Genomic DNA, 19,812 nt, shown 5'->3' with positions numbered 1-19,812 from the left:
GATGGGCAATGGGAAGGTGGGTGAGGGGAGAGGCCTGGAAGTATAAGATAACATAATAATTTATAAACTATTAAGGGTTCATGGGGGAGGGGAGAGCGGGGAGGGAAGGGAAGGGATAAAAAGGAAAACGAGCTGATTCCAGGAACCCAAGTGGAAGGAGAATTTTGAGAATAACGAGGGCAACTAATGTATAAGGGTGCTTTACTCAATTGATATATTTATGCATTGTGATAAGGGTTGTATGAGCCCCAATAAAAAGATTTATTAAATTTTTTAAAAGTTGCCAAATAGGTCATAAATACTATATATAGGTAGTAAATGTTAAAATGTTCTAGGCAACATTTCAACACACAAAAATACTTGGTACTTAAATCCCTAATGATAAACTGCTAATCTCCAACTCCCAAACCATTAACCCTTACATATTAAGATGCTGACCATCTTTCAAACACACCTATACCCTTCTAAAACACAAGAGGAGGAGGAGGTGATGCTGTTTGCCAGAGAGCAGGGAGAGCCGGCCAGCCTGCCTGCAGGGCTAAAATGGGCAAAAGCAGTACTAGGAGATTTATATATGCAGTTAGCAGGTAGCACACATTTTGCCCTAACAAAACTACTGGTAAACATCCTTAGTTGTTATCAAAAAGGATACTACAAAAACGTGTATGGTACACACACATGCACTTATGTACACACCAAAATCACATAAATAATGAAATTGAAAATAGATTTTTGTGTGTGTGAAACATTTTGAAACAATGATAAGATCTACAAAAATAAAATGGGATCCAACTCAACTATTCAAGTTTGTGAGACAGGTGGGAAAGCCTGGGGACCCCAGGGTGGGAGAGTGCCGACAGCGGGCCAGGGATCCAAACGGCATGCTGACACACAAGTGCACAATGTGAGCATCTCCAACCCATTTTCCTAACAGGACCTCCTCATTGACCACCTAGGTAGTGTCGAGAAAAACAAGTCCCCACTCAGTGGCTGGCCTACACACCTTTTCCAGCATGTGGCTGCCCGGGGTTCAAGGCTAGGGGCGATCAGGGAGTGTGGAGGCAGCTCCAATCATTCCCTCTCACCTCCTTCCTCTCTCCTGTCCTCCCTCCTCTACTCCTGCCCCTCACCCTTCCACCCCCATCTTACAAGGAAGATTAGATCAAATCATCCGACATTGAAGGATTAAAAAGTGACATCACTATGAACACTTGGCCACCACAAGCCAGTTATCCCTGTGGTAACTTTTCCAACACTTCCTGCTGAAACCCCAACAGGTCAGAGGGATCTAGAGGTCCTTCTTTCATGGTCTAAATTCCTACTAAAAATCAAGATCCAGTGAGCTACAACAATTTCTGCTCCAGGGGAGGTTTCTGTCCTCCCTCAGCTCGCCTTAGGACACCTACATTACCTTTACCAGGTGTACCGTCCCAGTCAAACAACCCACCTGACCCTGCTAAGTCCCTGCCTGCTCCAGGGAGGAGTCCCAAGGAGGCTGCAGCTAAGGCTCAAAGGGAGCACAGCAAGAAATGCCAATGCAGCGGCAAGGAGACCTACTGTGTGTTATGTGCACAAGATGCTCCAGTAGGTCCACTCAGACTCCAGTATCTCGTTCAGGGCCATGAGCGTTGTGCACTCGTTGATCAAAGACACCTTTGGGCACATCGCCGACCAGGCATCTCAACTGGCACATTCCAAACTACTCCACCATCACAGCCTGCGACATCCTGGTGACCATGAGCCTGCTGCTGCCTGGACAGCTGGCAGAGGCGCCTTGGCCAAGGGCCCCAGGGCCAACGCCCACTACACCAGCCCCAAATAAATTGTCCTTCAGCCTCACAACGTTCAAACGCCAAGGGCCCATTTCAGGGTCACTTCCAGTTTCATCCCCCAAATAGAGGTTGAACACCTTAACATTACCTTGTTTTTGGTTCCTTTGTTTCAGTTTGGTTTTTGATTCTTCTGTGCATAGTTTAGTTAGATTACTTTTGTGATGGAGAGCATCTTTCTTTCTTTTTAACATGTTTTGGGGCACTTAATCCACATATCCCACATAATCCCACAATTCAGCCATCTTAAGCATTCCACAATCATTACCACAATCGATTTCACATCGTCTATTTTCCCACTATGATTAAATCGCCTTTAAGCAGACTTATTAGTCACCTTCAGTTGTAGTGTTCAGTCCCCTCAATCCTTCATTCTTACTCCCCAAGTCCCCTCACCCTCCCCAACTCCGCCAGCGACCCACCCCGACCCCACCCAGGCATCCTTACAGACACTCGCATGTTATTTCATCTCTAGGCATCCACTCCTTTTGTGCTTCACAAACTGAACCCAACAGAAACAATAAAGAATAGAAAGGAAATGAAATGGGAATGATTTTAAAAACCTTAGTAATATATAGATAGAAATAAAAACAGAGTAAGAAGAAAGGGCGGCCACCAATATTTTAAAGCCAGGGAAGACGTTTCTGTCACGGACCAGCAAGAGATCTTGCGCCTAGAACAGACTCTGGTTGGGTCCAGAGAGAGGTCAGCAGAACAAGATCCCGGGCTCACCTTTGAGCTGAGGAGGCGCAAGGAGTCTCGGGAGGAGGCATCGCTGTGCGGAAGGAAACAAGGGAGGGGGGTTAGGAGACCCGCAAAGAGAGAATCAGGGAACCCCGAAGCCCCAAACCCCAGCCGGGATCCCCTTTCTCCAACAGGGACTCCCACCATGAACCACAACCAATCTGAAAGCAGGGAAATAGGACCGGCCTTGGGGACACCCGCCCACCTCTCACCAAGAGAAGCGCTGGCAGGGTTCCTGGGGGAGAGAAAGGGCGCTTGCACCCTAGTCAGCTGGACTAAAACAGCCTCCGCCCACATACATGTCCCGGAGCCCAGAGCCTCCCACCTGGGAGCGCCGGCAACAGGGTGCTCAGGCTGTGGGCGCTTCTCTGGCACCGCAAGCAGAGCACCGACAGTGGAATCCTTGCAGTGAGTTGCAGTTCAGAATAAGACACCGCCACTTCCGGCCCTGTCTGGGCGTGACCCGGGGTGGGAGGAGCTGGCGGGGTCAGAGAGGGGTAGGGGTCTGCCTTCACTTCCTCTCAAGGCAGCTCTTTCCCCGCCCATTTCTGCTGAGATGCCAGCACAGGCGCCTGGTGAGGGGGTGGGCGGGGCCTGGCCGGCTTGGGGCGGGGCTCGGGGAGGAGCCAGAGAGGAGAGAGGCGGTCCACGCCAAAGGGTCCACACCTGTGGCTGAAACTCCAGCGGCAAAGACTCAGATAACAATGGCTGAGGCACCAGTAATTTGGCCCTTTGCAGAGGGAGTGCATGGGTGACATGGTTGAGATAGAACCATGTACGTTGGGTGTGGATGTGCATCCTCCTAACAAACTGGAAACACCCAAACCCCCAACTCTGCCAAAGTGTTAATGGGGCTGAAGCAAGAACTGAGGGTCCCTGCTTAACATATGAGTTCAAACAGTTACCGTACCATGGGCTCAGAAGATAAAGGGGGGCCTGGCCTCTATCACTTTCTGTTTATAAGGACAGGACTCCCTCATATGCAAATTATCTTTCAGGCACTAGGGTACAATTTCACCCTTGGGGTGGGAAAACTATCAGTTCTCTTCAGACAGGGCTGTGGGTCTCTTGGGAAACAGAGCTGTGGTCTAAAGATGCTATTGCTGTGTGTTCTGCTGTGCCTGTGACAGTTCCCCAAGGTGAGAGATTCAGATATCCGACCTGGGTCTATGGAGATAGTTGTGACTGACATGGAATTTTCTTTTTTTAATTTGCAGGCGTCCTGTCCCAGGTGCAGCTTCAGGAGTCGGGTCCAGGACTGGTGAAGCCCTCCCAGAAGCTGTCCCTCACCTGCATTGTCTCTGGTTTCTCCATAACAAGCAGTGGTTACCCGTTGGAGCTGGATCCGCCAGACCTCGGGGAAGGGGCTGCAGTGGATGGGGTGCATAGATTATGGTGGTAATACAGGTTATAACCCGTCCTTCCAAAGCCGACTCTCCATCACCAGAGACACATCGAAGAATCAGTTCTCCCGGCAGCTGAGCTCCGTGACCGCTGAGGACACGGCTACGTATTACTGTGCAAGGAGCACAGTGAGGGGAAGTCAGTGTGAGCCCAGACACAAACCTCCCCTGCAGGGAAGACACTGGGCAGCAGGGGGCGCAGAGAACCCAGCCTTAGACAGGCACAGATGGATGACAGGGAGGATTTCCTGTTGGAATTAGGGCTTTCTCACTTAACTCTTAGCCTCCCCTGGCACAGGTTTTCATTTTGCCATCTTTTTATCTATTTTACATTGGGATGCAAAGTTCAATGTCAGTAGTTTGAAATCACCAGCTCCTCCAAGCGAGAAAGATGAGGCTGTTTGCTCCTCCAAAAGATTAACAGTGTCTGACACCCTACGGAGCAGTTCTACTCTGTCCTAGAATCACTGTGATTCGGGATTCAACGGTGCCAATGGCTTATAGTTATCGAATTTCTGAATTTGCATCTTGTTTTGTTTATTTATGTCCATTAATTTGTTTTCTGTGTATTCTGCATTGTGTTTAATCATACTTCATATTATTATCAGGAATTGTTCTATTTTTAAAAATTGTTCTATTTTTTCCATCATCCTGGTCTCCACAAAACTTCATATATCGTATTCTCATTTTAATTATATCATCCTTTTCTGTGACATCTTTTATATTATTTTAAAAATCTTTCTTAACATGTTAATGGTTTTCCTTTTAAATATATTTTTCCTGATTGTGCTCCAATTTACAAGGTTCTTTTATAAAAATAACCTTATTCTCCCTTCAAGTTGAATTACTCCCCTTCTTGTGTACTGCACACATATAACTGTTGATTTCTGTTAAACCAGTGTCGGAAGTCACTGACAAAAGCTCAGCTCACACACAGGCTCTGTGTGCAACAGTAGTTTGCTCACAGAGAAGAGACAGAGCCGGCTCACCATCAGAGTAGGCAGCAGTCCTCACAGCCAGTGGTTTCACTCTGTGGCCAGTGCAGGGAGGGAGGTTTGCAAGCATCCCTCCTTTGTGCTGCAGTTGAAGAACAGCAAACATAGAGAAATAAGGCTGTGCTGTGAGCTGAAATCTCCTTGAAGGCAGGGAGTAGGTGTTTTTTGTTGTTTCTTGCTGTATTCAATATAATGCATATGACAAGCAGTTTGCGTGTTCAGCATGAGCCACAGGGCGTGTTGCAGGACACCAGCTACTAAAGAGTGCTTTTGGATCCAGAATATCCTGAGAAAGGCAGTCAACTGACAAGATCCTCACATTCCAGTAGCCAGACTGACACATCTGAAGCACACCTAGGTCTGTTATGGATTCCGAGGAAGGGCTGCTGACTGCACTTGGACTGCCTGCTTCCTCAATTTAAATTCTTATTGGAGTTTATCTCATGTATTTTGTCATTGGGGGATAGCATTCTTGAATTTCAGCGATATGTTTTTCTTTTTGATGGTAGATGAAAGCCAGAATTGATTAACATAAAGAGACAGCAAGTAGAATAAGGGTTTCTGGGACTACAGTGGAGTGGTGGTGGTGGTGGAATAAAGGGAGATGGTGCCACTAGTTGAGAAAGGAAGATGATGTTTTCAAGCTAATTGGGGTAGCAGTTGTATAATACTGCTTGATGCACTTGAACTACGGATGGATATGACAACTGCATTTGCCCCCAATAAAACAGATTTGGAGGAAAAGTGAGACAATAAATAAAATATTAAATAAAGAATATTTATTCCATTGCTAACACTTTTTATAAATTCAAATTTCTGGCTTATATCATAATCTCTTTTCTGATTGAATATTTTAGCTAGTCTTTTGAAATGTTGTACCAGCAACACTCTCCATCAGTTTCTAATTGTGAGTAAAAAATGAAAACTATGTCATATTCTAAGTTATTTTTATCATATATGTGCTACAAAATAATATTTTCAACATTCTTCTCATACATAATTCAATGGAGAGGTACATAGTTTATTGTGCCAACCTGGCCGATAAAGACTTATGGGGTCAATTGAAGGGCCGAGGGATAAATGGCTTGGTGAGCCTCGCCTTTCTAGTTCTAGGGTCACTTGTTTTCTGATGGTCAGACAAGGGTGCAGCTGCCTTAGACAGTTCCCTGCTTCATCTGGCAAGGCTCACTTCCTGCAAGAACATCCCTTAAGAGAAGCTGCATGGACCTACCCCCATGAAGCCCTGAGTGCTAGAACAGCTGAGGGGTGACCCTGCCTGTGCTGAGATGCTTACACATTCTCTTACTTGGCTTTCTTCCTGCCATCGGCCTCATTGTGCATGTTTTGTGAGATGGAAGAAGACTTCGTGGATTGGTGTTGGGCATATGGGCTAATGTTGGAGTTGTGGGCTTGGGTACCACTGAGTTAGGATGTTTTCTTGATGTGCACTTAACCTTTATATAAAACTCTCTTATACATATGAGTTTCTGTGGATCATTTATCTAATGTACCCAGACTAACACAAATGGCATTAGATTATTATTGTGTTCAACAATTACCAACAGCTGCAAAATTCCCTCCCAAAAGCATCACAGAAACCCATAAAAAGAATTCTCACTTGACAATTTCTTCCTTAACATGGAATAAATAACTCTATAACTCTCTTGCTTGAATTACTTTGAATAGAAATCTGCTTTAAGTATGGTTCCTATTTCTGTGGACAGAATGAACCCTAACCTCTGTTTAATACTTTGATTGTCTTTCAGGCAAATGTCTTTCTTGATTGATATTTTATTGTGGCATATATCTCATAACAATATCTATATAAATATCTACATGAATCGATCTCACTTCATTTCACTGCAACCAATTCAGAGTGTTCGCAACTTGTATCATTCTCTATGGCCCAAGCTTTTCACGGTGAGTGAGAGTCAGTGTGAGTCCAGACAGAAAACCAGTCTCAGGGAGAAAGCAGACTTGCATGGATGCTAAGGACCCACCAGCTCTGGACCAAGAGAAGACAGAAGTGAAGACAGGAGTCTGGGTAAGGACTGCAGTGCCTGGTCAGCTAGAACTGCTGTGCTGACCACTATGGTAGCTCTACTGCCCATGGCAGGAAACCTGCAGAGACAACTCCAGGTAATACTCCTGACCAAGAGTCTGAAAGCTCAGTACCAGAAAAGAATGTTGCTGAGGTACCCACAGATGTGGAAGACAGTGTAAGTCCAGGAAACGCCTCTTGCTGTTAGCAGGCGCCTCTCAAAATACACTGAGCCCAATGCCCACCCTCGGTACTAACTCATGAGAGGATAAATGCACTTTTTCTTATTTCTGTGGTTTCTTTTAACCACACAATAACCATATTGTTAGGAAACCTTTTATTCCAACTCTAAATCTAGAACATAGGGTTAAAGTATTTTTACTCCTTTCTAAATATTCTGAAATATCATAGGGCCAAGGAGCTTTATGGATGACATACTCTTGTTTCCCTATGTGTTCAGATGTATGGAAAGATTCAGGTAGGCCTGGTCTTGTTACCTAAACATCGTTAGGATAGAGATTGTCTTTAATTTCAATAGAACATCTGGGTATTTTGATGGAAATGACATAAAGCTACATTAAACATGAAATCTGCACAGATGTTTGTATGATTGCTAGAGTGAAGACCTCAGGGAGAAGACTGTATTCTCCCATGGCTGTCAGGGTAGCCAGCGCCTCACAAATCATCCCAGGTCTGGTAGGCACAATTGTACAGTGATAATAATTAAAGATTATAGTAAACTCATAGAGAAATACAGGCGATAGAAGAAAGAGTAAAATGATGGAATCAGACAAATTTCATGTTAGCATGCTCACCGTAGCCCCGCTCGGTGATTCCCATAGAGATGGGAGACCTGAGGGCAGGAGAGTGAGGGGAAGGAGAACAAGGGGAGAGGGGACACGGAAGCGAGGACCGCAGAGGAGAGCACCACGGGAGAGAGATTCTTTATTTCTAACCAAGATTTATATACCTTTGAGGGTGTGCAAGCCCCCTAATTTCAGGTAAAGACACACATCACAGGGAGGGGTCATACTATAGGTAATACAGTAATGAGAGGATGAAAATCTAGGGGTATACAGGCAATAGGAAGGGGAGGGATTGGGGTATACCTGTGCCAAGATGGACGGATCTCAGATTCAGGATGGCAGCCTAACTTTGGATGTCACTGAGCAGGTTTGACCACTTCTCTGGCTCTCCATGGAAACAATTACCTCCCACAATACGCTGGCAAATAGCCTCTAATGTTTGGCATATTTTTAGGGAAGACAAAGCTGGGGGAAAGTCTTTTTAGATTACACACTTGGACACCACCATTCTGCCCTTTCCACCTTTTTACATACAACCGCACCTCCCACATGCAAATGCCTAATATGCATTCAGATGAAACCACAGCATACATGTACTTAAAGTCATATGCCTTCTCACCCTGGAGAGCATTCCTTTATCATGAATCTCAGCCACATGAACATGAATTGTGTATGGCTTTTCTTGTTTCTGGTGGCAACTCTGGGAGGTGAGTGCTTCAGAGATTCGTACATGAAGTCTGAGATTACAGCATTTGAGCACACGACTCACTGTGTTTGTCTTTATACCCAGGTATCCTGGCCAAGGTGCAATTATGAGTCAGGTCTTGGACTGGTGAAGCCCTCACAGACCCTGTCTCTCACCTGTACTGTCTCTGGATTCTCTTTAACCAGCTATGGTATGTACTGGATCTGCCAGGCCCCAGGAAAAGGACTGGAGTGAGTTGGTGATATACGGGGTGATGGGAGCACAGACTATAATCCAGCTCTCCAGGCCCAAGTCAGCATCACCTGGGCACCTCCAAGAGCCAAGTTTATTTAAAACTGAGCTCTGTGAATCCTGAGGACACAGCCGTGTATTACTGTGCTAGAGACACAGTGATGGGAAGTCAGTGTGAGCCCAGACACAAACCTTAGTACATCAGGTCATGGTTTAAGCAGATGCAAGAGACTTAGGTCAGTGATGCTTTCCTCTCAGACGCTGTGGTTCCCTCGCCTTGTCAGCACCTCTCTAGGGACCATTGTGCAGAGTGTGATTCTAGGGAATCTCCAGGCATCTGACCATACTTCTTTTTATAGGGATGGCCTTTTTTACCATCTACCCAAAGGCAGACTTCACAACAATATCTACTCAGATCTCAGTTTACAATTCAGGACACTAACTAGTGCCATTTGTTGTCAAGTTAAAAATATTAAAAGAAAACCAAACCCAAACGCACTGCCATTATTTCAATGCCAATTTATAGTGAGTTTCTGATTTTTACTGATGTAGAATCCCCGTCTTTCTTCCATGGAGTGGCTAGTAGTTGCAAACTGGTGAATGCAAATCTTAGCACAATGCATAACCACTATGCCACCAAAACTCCTTATAAAAATATTAATGCAGTATAAAATTCTTATGTGAGCCTCAAATTTTCTCCAATCCATCAGCTGCATGTCCAATATTTTCATTCCAGTGAATACTCACAAATATATGTTTATGTAATAATTTTAACTTACAATAACCTGCATAATATTTTGTTAGGGATCTTTAAGTTGGCTTAAGTTCACAGTGATCACATGAACAACAGTGAGGTGGTTAGTTTATTGTGCAATGTAGCGGATAAACACGTGGTGTTAATTGAAGGGCAGAGTGCTAAATGGCTCGGTGAGCCTCATCTTTCTAGTTCTCGGGTCTCTTGTTTTCTGATGGTTGGACCAAGGTGCAGCTGCCTTAGCCAGTTCCCTGCTTCAGCTGGCAAGGGTTACTTCCTGCAAGACATCCCTGAGAAGAAGCCACATGAACCCACCCCAATGCACCCTAGATACTGGAGCAGCCATGTTGAGACCTCTGCCAGAGCTGAGATGCTTACACATTAATTGACTCAGCTTTCCTCCTGCAGTCGGTGTCAATACATGTATTTTTGAGATGGAAATGGACTTTGTGGATTGGTGTTGAACGTATGGGCTAATGTTGGACTTGTGGGCCTGGGCAGCACCGGTTGGGGATGTTTTCTTGATGTGCACTTGCCTTTATATAAAACTCTCTTATACATATGAGTTTCATTGGATTTGTTTCTCTAAAGTACCCAGACTAATACTAACAGGATGAAATACTGCCCGAAAGTGCGCCATCCTTACAATCATCCCTCTCTTTGGACTCATCATTGCAGCCTTATGACAATCAGTCCCATTGAAAGTCTCTCACATTTTCATTGACATTCTACTTTACCAAGTACAAGATCATTCTCTGGGTTCTGGTTCTCCTTAATGTCATGCCCAAATAAGTGAGTTACAATCTTATTTGAATGATTACAAGAATTAAACAAGATGTGTTTACTCCAAGACAGACCTGCTTGTCCTTCAGGCAGCCCATGACAGATTTAATATTATTCTCTAACACCATGTGCTATTCTGGGTATACTAGAGAAACAAATCCAGGGAGAAACTCACATGTGTGTAAGAAAGAGTTTTATATCAAAGAGTATTTGTATATTAAGAAAACATCCCAGCTTAGATCAAGTCCATAAGTCCAATATTAGCCCCTATGTCTGATATCAGTCTATAAATTCTTCTTCAGATTCATGAAACACATGCAATGATGTAGATCACAGGCCGGTGGGTGGAAAGTCTTGTGGTTCTTATGGTGATGGAAGCATCTCAGCACTGTCATGGGTCTGCACATGGCCCGTCCAGTTCCAGGGCTCTAGCTGCATCAGTGTAGCTCCATGTGGCTTTGTAAACAGGAATGTCTCAACAAGAAGAGATGCTATCTGGGTCTGGCTTCCAGGGAGATATTCATCTCCTTTGCACCTACAAATGAAGTCATCAAGCTGAGATCTCATTGACAGGCTAGACTCCATCCCTTCCCAAGTTGATAAGAGATGATGAAACTGCCACAACATAACCCAAATGCATCAATTCCTTGATATGTCTTATGGGGTATTTGGCCATTACAGGAGTCACTCTTAGTTTTCACAATTCTGGGAGGTGTTTCTGGCACTGAAGACGGTGCCCAGGGTTACTACTAAAATCACACAATGCATTGGACAGAATCCCATATTAAACACTCAAGGAACAAATAATAGTAATAGTATTGACCTAGAAGAACTCTACATAATGTCTTAAGACCAGTCAACATACACATAAATATTCACCTGTAGGAAGTAAAAGTAGATACATGTAAATTATATGTAGTAGAACCTGGACCACAAAACTATGTGGGCATGATTAAATGCTCAACTTCTAGCCAAAAGGTTGGCAGTTCAAAACCACATGGTGACTCAGTTGGTTAAAGACCTGATAAGGTTATCCCATCATTATTACAGAAAAGAAAATCCTTTCAGAGAGTTCTCTTTCATGTAGGGTCACTAAGAGTCTTTATGTTCCTGCACCCAAACAACCTTGGATGCTTAATGTTCTATAAATACGAAGACAAGACTTTTGCAACCAATATTTAACCAAGGCAAAATGAAATTCCACATAAGAACAATTATAAAGAGTGTAGTCTGTTACATATTTCCTTTTGCTACGGAAAATAAAACATATATCCTTTCCCCAGCACTGTCATTCAACTTTGGAAGAATATTGTGTCTTTTCATTTAATTTTGATGATGTTAAGTGCCACAGAATCAATTTCAAATCTCAGTGATTCAACGCAAAACAGAACTGAATAATGCCTAGTTCAGCACCATTATCACAATAAATATGTTTGAGCCCATTGTTACAGCCACTGTGTCAGTCCATCACCTTCTTCTTTACTGATCCCCTTTATCATTGATGATGTCTTTCTCAATGGACTGGTGTCATGATAACATGTTCAAGTACATGAAACTAAGTCTCACCATCCTTCATTCTAAGGAACTCCCAGGCTATGTTTCCCTCACAAGAGATCTGCTTGTTATATTGATAGCCCAGTCCATGGTACTTTCAACATTCTTTTCCAAAAGGTAAGTGAATGGCCATAAATTTGGTTATGGACCCCTTATTCATAGTCCAGGGCTCATATTCATATAATAATATTGAAAGTATCACCACTTGGCTTCTCAAAGTGACATTTAAAAAGCCCTTAATATGGGCTTCTTAGTATAAAGATATACAGAGATGTGGTGATGTAATGGGATAAGTATTGGGTTGCTCACCACAAACCAGCCAACCATTCCTCCTAAGTAAGATGAGGTTGTCTTTTCCTGTTATTATTTACAGTCAGAGAATTTCTATGAGCAGCTTTAATCAATCTTATAAGGTTCCCATGAATCAGGACAGGTGCACTCGCAGTGGGTTTAGTTTTTGAGGAAGAGATCATTCATTTCCTAGCTCAGTTGCGTGGTTTACTGATTTTCCCTCAGTGCAGAAGAATGTCTGGCGTGTTCATAGCTCTCAGAACTCAAATGAATAAATTAATGCACACACTAGTGGATGCATTTTTTCAAATCAAACAATACAAGGTACACTGGAACTCGGATAATTTTATGATTGCAAATATTAGGATCTGGGAGGGTATAAATTCAGTGTATGCCTGTGGGCCACCCCACTCTCATTGCTTACATATCACTGCCATACAACGTGCTTCAAGAACCAGCTCTGGAGAAGCTTCCATGTGGAGCTGTGAGCCCTGTCAATTAGCACACTCTTAATAGTCATCCTCTGACCCTCTGATAACAGCCAGTAACACTCATAAGCAAAAGCCTGGTGTGGTTTATTATTTAAATGATATGAACACCCACCCCACCCTCAAGATTCCCCTCTGGAACCAGCAGAATTCCAGAGCCTGCTGTACCAGGGAGACTCTGATACAGAAAGGTCTGCTTGCATTCTTTTTCTCATTTTGATGGTACTGTGTCTCCCATCGTGTCAGTGGCAGGGAGATACAGTAGGTCACAGCAGTTTTAATGACAGGTGGGATATTTAATACTTGTTTTGTAAGTCTCCTTGTGTCCCGTCCAAAGTGAAGCTGCAGGAGTCAGACCATGAGGTGGTGAGGGCATCACAGACCCTCACGCACACTTGCACCATCACTGGGGACTCAGGCTCCAGAACCAGCGCTATTTGGGAGCAGATCAGGCAGCCCTGGGAGAGGCCCTGGGTGGATAGGAAGGAGCTTCTACAGGTAAGAGTGATTTAGCGAATACACACCATCCTTCAGAGATCATCTATTCATCAACCCAGACACATCCAAGAACCAGTTCTCCCTGCACCTGAGCACTGTGGCCGTGGAGGACCCGGCTGCGTATGACTGTGCAAGAAGACACAGTGAGGGAAAGTTAATGTGAGTTCCCATATAAACCACCCTGCAGCACAGGGTTGGAGTTGAACTGAAGGGAATTCAGGGTAATGGGTGTGCTCAGGCCCAAAAAGCACAGGCCCAGGATCCAGGAGTAGGTGCAAGTGAGAGCACAAATAGGATGGTCTGCTGTGGTTTTTAGTTTATTTTGTTCAAACAAAATTTGGATTTTAGCAACAGATTTAGTAGGAATTCCAGTAGGAACCATTCTATTTTCTCTTAATGTAAAAGAAAACGAAGATGAAGCAGAAGTAGTAGAATTAGTAGAACAACAACGAGAAAGGGATTGCTGTAAAACTTTATAAAGGAAATAGTAGCATAAGGTAAAAAGTTGTGGAAAGGGAAAACAAATATATTCCATGAAATAAGTGCTAAAAAGTGGTCAGGTGGAAAGCTGGGAAAACCAGGGGTAGAGAGTAGGGTTAGCCTCATTGGAGTTCACAATGACTGCTCTTCACTATAGTTTGCTGGGTCATTCAAGCCTGTGTCCTCAGGTTTCAATCCATTAATTTGCAAGGGGAAACTGTTTTCAAATCTCTCTTGAGTGGTTCATCTGCCTTTCCTTTATGAAGCATATTATGATTTGTGACCATTGGACTTATGTAGAAATAAATTCTTTTCAGCCTCTTCCCTAAAAACTGGTTGATTTATATTTAGAAAAATCAAATCAAGTGAGTCCATTCTGGGAGCTGTTTCCAGAGGAGAGTACCTTAGGAATTCAGACATGAGAGTGGGGAGATGCTCCTCTTGAACACATGGCTAACTGTGATTGTCCTTGTTACCTTGGGTCTATCTCAGGTGCAACGCTAGAGGCTGGACCCCAAACATACAATTCACATCTGTCCAGTCACTTAAGACTGATATAAACCCTATAGAGCACTGGTTCTCAACTTGGAGGATCGATACCCCTTTGAAGGTCGAACTACTCAAGGTAATTAGTTTATTGTGCCTACCTGGCCGATAAACACATGTGGGATTGTTTGAAGGGCCGAGGGATAAATGACTCGGTGAGCCTTGCCTTTCTAGTTCCCAGGTCTCTTGCGTTGTGATGGTCGGACCAGGGTGCAGCGGCCTTGGCCAGTTCTCTGCTTAAGCTGACAAGGTTCACTTCCTGCAAGACATCCCCAAGGAGAAGTCGCATGGACCTACCCCAATACAGCCCTGGAGCAGCCGTGGCAGACCCCTTCCAGCACTGAGATGTTTACATGTTCTCTGATTTGGCTTTCCTCCAGTCATTGTGTGTATTTTGTGAGGTGGAGGAGGACTTAATGGATTGGTGTCAGACATGAGGGTTAATCTTGGACTTGTGGGCTTGGGTACCACTGCGTTGGTATATTTTCTCGATGTGTACTTAACCTTTATATAAAACTCTCTCTGATACACGAGTTTCTTTGGATTTGTTTCTCTAAAATACCCAGACAAACACCGTTTTGCAGGGATCGCCTAAGACCATCAGAAAACACATATTTCTGATGGTCTTAGGAACCAAGACACCAATCCTCTATCTGTCTCCAGGCAGATCCTCCCACATGCAAAAAACACCCACATATGAGTAACTGGCGTAATGATATCATAACTCCAACCCAATCACATACACCCCGTACAAATGCAAGTGTGTGTGACAGGGTTAGTGCCATAATGTGCTTTTGCTTACCAGTAACACATGTGTAGAGAGCAGCTACTTTGTAGAGAGCAGCTGCTGTGTTGAAAGTATCTAGTCTGTTAAAAGCAGCTACTGGGTTGGAAGCAGCAATACTGGAAGTAAAACAATACTTCATGAATTATAATTACAGGGTAAATGTAAAATCATGTACTGTGAAATCAACTACTGCAAAAATATGTAAACATCTGAACCATGGGAACTTAATTTGGACGCTGAATTGGAAACTCACAAGGGCAGTTCTACCCTGTCCTATAAGCATCCCTCTGAGTCCATATTGACTCGATCGCAGTGATTGATTTTTTTGTTTGCTTGTTTTATTTTTTTGACAATTCATGATTTATCCATGGGGGCAGAAAACCTCACATGAAAGCAGGTGTAGTAGTTACATAATTTCATATTCACCTGATAAATTAGTCTAGGGGTGAAGGTTAGCCTGTCATTCATGTCACAGCTCCATGATGCTTCCTGGTGGGCTTGACCTTCTCATGAGAATTCTGGGAACTTCCACTCTTTCTCCCTGGAAGTTGGCCAACTTCTTTCTCTCTGCTTCACCTTCACACTGTTCAGAGAGCCAAAAGAGCCACATAGAGACCTGAGCCAGCACTAAGAAAGTCTACCGCCATTGGATACACAAGAATTTTCAGCCACCGACCTGTGATCCTTCTGCATTCAGCATCATTGCATGTGGTGCATGAGTCTGAAGAGGAATATATGGAGTAGTATTGGAGTAATGGGCTAATATCAGACTTATGGACTTGGTCTGGACTGGGCTGAGATGTTTTCTTGATATCCAATTACACTTTGATATAAAGCTCTTTCGTATACATTATGAGTGTCCCTGGATTTGTTTCTCTAGCCTACCCAGTCGAACAGGGCAGGTATTTCAAGAGAAGTCCCCTTTTCTTTGCAAAATCTAGTCTCTGTTTCCCAAGATTTAAGGATATGGCGAGTCCATCAGAACTGGCAACATAAATCAGTTTAATTCAGTAAATATTTGCTGATAAGTGACTTTTTTTTTGATTCCTTATAAAGTTAGGCGACAGTTTTCCATCGTCTGTGGAATGATCTCACCAAATTGGGAAATGTAACAATATTGAAATTCTTGTATCTCCGTTTTCAGCCAGCAACTTTGGAATCTGACTAGAACTTTCATAATGAAATTATCTAGTATAACAGCCATAAAAGAAGCATAGTCTTTATGGATGCAAATTAATAGGGACATGCTTCACTTTGATCTGTCCCATAAGCACTTGTTGTGAGAGACCCAACAGACAAGAGTTACTTGGAGGAATTAAATTTAAAATCCAGACCTCGCAATTTGGAAGAGTCTCTACAAATATTCTGCCCATGCACTTGAAACCATTGGATTGATAGAACCTCTGGTGAGTGATAAATTAAATTAGCAGAGTGGGGAAATCATGATATGCATAATTGAATCGAACTGTCATGTTTAACTGCCCCAATAGCATTCAAGCAAAATAAAACAAGATAAAAGCACAAACTCCAACTCTAAGGACAGTCAAGTTTAACAACTCCCCTCCCCCTTCTCCCATCACGTTTTAGTGCTCCCGCTTGTTTTATATTTAAATTTTGTTACTCTGACATAAAATTTACCTAGAGCATTTGATGCCAGCTACTTCTTTTTTCCTAAAGGCAGTCTTCATACATGACAATGCTTTGGGGAGCAGAATGGCCCTTCACCTCAAAGGTCATTAGTTTCGGTTCTTGCGTCAGCACCATTAACACCGTGGCAGGGTTGAATGGCTGGATGGTTCATGTTAGTGAGGAGGATGCCCCATCTGGGGAATCTGATCACAAGCTTACACAGTCCACGTACGTTGTACATCGTTTTATGTCTCCCATGCACACTCTCGGTGCTGGGAGAAAGTACCGTTTCTGCCCTCAGGTGACTTGGCCATCATTATCAAAGTCTGAGGGCCCATTGTTGCGGGAGGACTATCACTGGCTCCTCCCTGCGCCGCCCCAGGCCCCGCCTCTGGCCCCGCCCCCAGCCTAAACAGCACTCTGGTTCTTCCCTTCCCCAGACACCTGGGTGTGTGCATCCAAGCCAATGGTCCGGTCCAGAACCGCCTCAAAGGTGAAGTGAAGGCAGAGACCAACCCCGCCGGCTCCTCCTAACCCGGGTGCTCAGAGATGGGGTGGAAGTGGCGATGTCCCAGCCGGAAGTGTGGCTTATTGGGCGCGTCCTAGCGTCCTACTTACTGTGCGCTGCATGTGGTGCGAGAGAACCTCCTGGTACCTTAGCTCTGCGTAGTAGCCAGCGCTCCCAGGTGAGGGGCGCTCTTTCCCAAGCATGTGCGTGTGGGCAGCAGCCAGTTTGGGGTACCCTGGTGCACACAGAAGTCCCGCTGGGGTGTAAGCGACCTTTCTCTTCTCCTCACCTTCCCCAGGGGACGCTCCTCTCCTGGTGAGAGGTGAGCTGGTGTCCCATCCCCCAACTTTTGGATTGGTTGGGGTTCTTGGTGGAAATCCCTGTTGGAGAAAGGTAATCCCAGGCTGGGGGTCTTGTCTTCGAGGTTCCCAGGTTCGTTGCCTTGTGGGTTTCTGCTCACCCCCCTTTTCATTGTTTCCATACATCGATACCTTCTCCCAGAGACTCCTTGCACCTCATCAGCTCAACGGTGAGCCCTGGGGTCTGTTGTTTCTCTCACTACGAAGAAGAGCACGCGTCTCCAGAAGCTAGTGGCTGCAGCTGGTGCGCAAAACATTAGGGCTTCCTCCGGAGGTTTGCTAAGACTTGTCACCTGTGCGGTACCTTCTTCTGAAGCAGGGCCGGGGGAGAACCCAAGGTCCAGTTCTAGAAACTCCCTGGCTCTTAGTGCCAGCTGTTGTGTGGCCGCAGGGAGCCTCAGCCTTGTGGGTGTAGAAGTGGTATTCCAGTGCAGCCACCATGCACTGAAACTGATTGGCATTCCCAGGTTGCTGGGCTAAGCCCTTCCAGGACTGGGGCCTCAAGGAGATGGCCCAGTTCGGTGGCTCTTAGTGAACACCTTGGCAGCTGGCAGGAGAAGAAGAGACACACCCTGCCCTAGAAAGATTGGGTTCAGTGACCTGGAACTCAGTCAAAGGGAGACCCAGTATTTTGGGGAAAAGCTTATAGGTCTCTAGAAGGGCCAGAACCCTTCTAGGGTTCGTTGGAAGCCTTTACTAAGGAAAGCATAGGTTTCTTATGTTTACAAAGCTTCCTCCATCTATCTTGCCACCCAGCTGTGTTGTCAGTCTGTGGAAGCTGGCAGCCAGTCCATTGGAGTTATCCAGACCACCCACAAAGATGTGGGGGAACCCTCCTATCAAAAAGAGTACAGATATCCCAAAGACTTACACACTCAAATTGAGCCTGGATTGGATTGGGCTCCTTCTACCCTCCTGCTGCTCTGGCCTCTTTTGCTCTCACCTCTTCTCTCTACCTGTAAGGCTGGCTCTCCCTCCCACTTAGATTCTTTCTGCAGGTTCTGCAGCAGACATTAGAGCTGTTTAACCCCTTCCTCACCAATTCTACTGTAGTTTGTTCATGTTCTCTTATGTAATAGTGGGTCTCATGGATTTTACACATTTTAATTTAGCTAATCCTCTGGCTTTAGACGAAGGGCCAGCTCTAACCTTTCTTACCTAACTATTCTAAACCCCTATGATTTCCTGTTCCCTGCAAACCACACCTCCCTCAATAAATCTATAAATTAAAGGTCTCACTCTGTCTCTTATCTCTGTAAAACCTGAGATATGGTGGCCTGCACGGGGAAGGTGGGGGGCTGTCGAGGCTAGGACTGGAGTGGCACTTTCCTTTCCCTAGCCTCTAAAGTTCCTAGCAGCCTTCCTGGACCCCCTTCAAGCCAGTGAGCCTAACAGAGGGATCTCCACATCTTCAGCTAAAGACCCTCTGACAACACATTGGTGAGTGTTAAATCCAAAGCTCCCTACTTCAAGGTCATCTGCTCATTTTCTCTTGGCCTTTCTGAAAATGTCCACGTACCAGAAAGCTTTGCTCAGTCAGATTGTCTTCCCAGCCCCGGGGGCTTAGGTGGTAATTACCCAGTGTAAGGATGCTCTCCTGTTTTACTACCTCATATAACAGAGCTCACATTTTCACTCAGCATTTTAAAATGGGTTGTAAGAATGCTCAGTGTGTTAGTCCAGGTAGGCTAGAGAAATTCATAGAAAGTCGTGTGTATAAGAGGTTTATATAAAGAGAAATTGTACATTAACAAAGCATTCCCACCCAGTCCAGTTCAAGCCCATAAGTCTGATATTAGCCCATATGTCCGATACCAATCCATGAAGTCCCCTTCAGACGTAAGAAACACATGCAATGATGCTGAATGCAGGATAATCACAGGCCAGTGGGTAGAAAGTCTGGATTCAGTGGTGGTGTAAGCATCTCAGCATTGGCAGGGGTCTCCATGTGGCTTCTCTAGTTCCCAGGGCATGGGGTCTATCAGCATAGTATCATGTGTCTGGTCAGTAGAGCGTCTCTAAGAGAGTGAGCCGAGAAAGAGAGAGAGAGAGAGAGAGAGAGAGAGAGAGAGAGAGAGAGAGAGAGAGAGAGAGAGAGAGACTGTCTCCTGCCTCCAAGAAGGAAATTCCGGAATTCCAAAATTGTCAGGAGAAGGCCGTACCCACACAGGGGCCATTGGTTATATTTTGATTGGCAGGCTGGACTCCACCCCTTCAGTCTTAATCATCAAATTGTCAAATGTTTATATAACTACCACACTAAGCAATGGCATAAAATACTTCTAGTTTGTGTACTGGCAAACTTCAATTCACTCGGTCTTAAATCAGTTATTCATAGGGGAAAATTGATTTTCTCATGTAATAATGCATGACTGCAGTA

General features: G+C 44.6%; 1 long non-coding RNA gene across 5 annotated transcripts in view; it reads right to left on the bottom strand.

The window, feature by feature from the left end:
• Nucleotides 1-3,058, bottom strand: part of LOC142436453 (uncharacterized) — a 78,370-nt gene extending 75,312 nt beyond the window's left edge. For all 5 annotated transcript variants that reach the window (XR_012781950.1, XR_012781951.1, XR_012781949.1 and 2 more), the window contains exons 1-2: nt 2,899-3,058; nt 2,562-2,604 (exon numbers count right to left, since the gene is read on the bottom strand). This is a non-coding gene — a long non-coding RNA (uncharacterized LOC142436453). The remainder of the gene's footprint in view (nt 1-2,561; nt 2,605-2,898) is intronic.
• Between the last annotated feature and the right edge of the window lie 16,754 nt (nt 3,059-19,812).

The sequence above is a fragment of the Tenrec ecaudatus genome, unplaced genomic scaffold, assembly GCF_050624435.1.
Source record: "Tenrec ecaudatus isolate mTenEca1 unplaced genomic scaffold, mTenEca1.hap1 Scaffold_282, whole genome shotgun sequence".
Lineage (NCBI taxonomy): Eukaryota > Metazoa > Chordata > Mammalia > Afrosoricida > Tenrecidae > Tenrec > Tenrec ecaudatus.
Note: the sequence above shows the minus strand (reverse complement) of the source record. Positions and strands in the feature narration are given on the sequence as shown.